Here is a 2,573-nt window from a genome sequence, read left to right on the forward strand (position 1 = left end):
GGCTGACTATAAGTAATCTTTAGTATAATGGCCTTACACACCTCTTTCTGTAAGTAGTGATGGCATTTTTTCTTTGTCTACAAATGTTCATTTGATCCTGCCTCTTGCTATTAATACCCTATTAATACTTGCAAAAGATCTTATCCCAGCAGGTTTTAGACAATTTCAGTTAAATTCTGTCACATCTTTGATCATGTAAAGAAAACATGCCCAGTTACAAGCAGACTTGACATTTTTCTTAACGCACATTCTTCTCTTGTTTTGTTTTGTTGTTGTTTTGTTATGTAAATTAACCCATTTATTATAGGTTAGCAATGTTTCAAAATTGTGGATCTTCTATTGGTCCTTCAGCCGGCTGATGGCAGACTTTACTGTGATGGCAGAAGTGGTGTTGTGAGTCCAGGCACCACCAGCTAGTTTTGATGCAGGAACCACAGCGCCAGATCCCCACAACTCCTGTCTTGACCTTGGTTTTGCTACACAAGGAGCAAGTGTACTTTGCATGCTGGCTGATTTCAATTTTCCTGAGGGAGGCGCCATGACTAGTCCTGTGTTTACTGGTAATTCCAATCTTTTTGGTGCATTTAGCCACGTTGCCGGAAACTATTCTCTACAAAATATAGAAAATACATTGCATTTTCTTCATCGTGCACAAGGGTAATATTATAGTGCCACACGAAATGGCTCTAAACATTCATAGAACTTCTTTCTACCTAAGTGCAATAGTATTCATTCTGCTCAGAGGTTCTGACTGGCTTAAACCAAGTAAAAAAAGAAAAGCAAGACAATAAATTACTTGGAGAGAGGAGAATTTCAAATATATTTTGACAACAGAGAAATAGACTAAAGCCACATTTCGAGTTAACACAAAAGGAAATTTCATAACTCCTATTTCAGAAGAATAAATTCTCATTTTAATATTTTGGAGGCATCCATTTAAAATATATCTGGCTATAAATTATTTATATAATATCTCTCTTACCATCCCTTTAAAATGATTATAATGAATAAGTAAATGTTAAAACATGTAGTAACAGATAATTAAAACAAAAGTTAAGTGGAACACTTTCCCTAGTTTATAGCCTTCTAATTACTTCCCAATGAATACAAAATAAATCCCAGCTTCAAACAGAGATAACAATGGCATTTAAAGCCAGGTTCCCATTTCATCCTTGATCCTCAACTCATGAAACTTTCCTTCATTTACTAATTCATAAGCTCATTCTCACCCCCCAGCCCTTTGCAATACTTTCTCCTCTGCCCGGGGGACTGGTTTTCTATTCCTTGACATGTTTGGCTTTTAAAAAATTGAATCTTAGAATAATATTGAACTTCTTAAGAAGCATTTTGTAAACATTCTGTTTTACTTAGGCATAATAAGTGCTGCGTTCTTTTTTTCTCTCTTCAAAGACATGTGTCTTTAATGTCTGTGTTTTGTTTTTTTGTTTTTTCAAATGTTGCAGACCTTTGGGGCAATATGTCCATAAACTGAGTTTTCTTGGGTCACAATCAATAGAAGCTAGCACAACATTTTTTAAAAATCAATTTACTGCCAGTATTTTAAAAGAAGTAAATTTCAAATAATTATCCTGATTTCTGACTTTATTACTCCCCCCCCCCCCACAAAAAAAATTCTCAAACCTCTGGCCTGGCACTTCTCATAAACTCACTCGAAAGCATTGAATAGCAACAATATCTATGAAGGAGCTGGTGCCTTCCAATCCATAATAGATCTTCCACTTTTCTTATATCTCTAAAATTGTCAACTTCACTCCTTTCTGGCCTCTTTGTCTGAATAAGGACTTGCACATTTCACTTCTAGTTTATCCATTTGTTGTTTGTGTCGCCATGATCTCCTTGAAGGCAAAAAAATCATCTGTTCTTTTTCATCAATGTAATACTACAGTTTATTCAGTGTCTTGTATACCATGGCTTGCATTCGCTCCATAAACGTAGTCAGTGAACAAGTTAATGATGGAATTAATATTCTGCAAGAATCTAAGAATAATTTACACTGAATTCTAGGCTGATAGAACCAGAATTAAAAACTCATGATTAAAGTGTACTATTCTGATAAAAACTAGTCAAACTTGCCCTCTAAAGATATTTAGAATGATTATTAATCCTTTTCCAAGCTATACTCTTCCTCTTCTCTTGACTGTAAATGCCTTTTTTAAACAACAACAAAAAAAAACCATTTCCTATCCTTTCCTTTAGTTTATAACCTCTCTCTCTCTCTCTCTCTCTCTCTCTCTCTCTCTCTCTCTCTCTCTCTCTCAACAGAATTCCTTTATGCTGCTTCTTTCTTTACTCCCAGCAGTATTTTTCTTCTATCTCTTCAGATTGTTAGGAAACTAGATTTCCTATTTAAAAAAAAATAGATTGAGCCCTAACCAGTTTGGCTCAGTGGATAGAGTGTCGGTCTATGGACTGAAGGATCCCAGGTTCGATTCCGGTCAAGGACATGTACCTTGGTTGCGGGCACATCCACAGTAGGGGGTGTGTAGGAGGCACCTGATTGATGTTTCTCTCTCATCGATGTTTCTAACTCTCTATCCCTCTCCCTTGCTCTC

The 2,573-nt window shown here is 36.0% G+C and overlaps 1 pseudogene; it reads right to left on the reverse strand.

The window, feature by feature from the left end:
* Positions 1–336: 336 nt before the first annotated feature.
* On the reverse strand, positions 337–1,948 carry LOC106695014 (annotated as a pseudogene).
* Positions 1,949–2,573: the final 625 nt, after the last annotated feature.

This window comes from Myotis lucifugus, unplaced genomic scaffold (genome assembly GCF_000147115.1).
Source record: "Myotis lucifugus unplaced genomic scaffold, Myoluc2.0 scaffold_767, whole genome shotgun sequence".
Lineage (NCBI taxonomy): Eukaryota > Metazoa > Chordata > Mammalia > Chiroptera > Vespertilionidae > Myotis > Myotis lucifugus.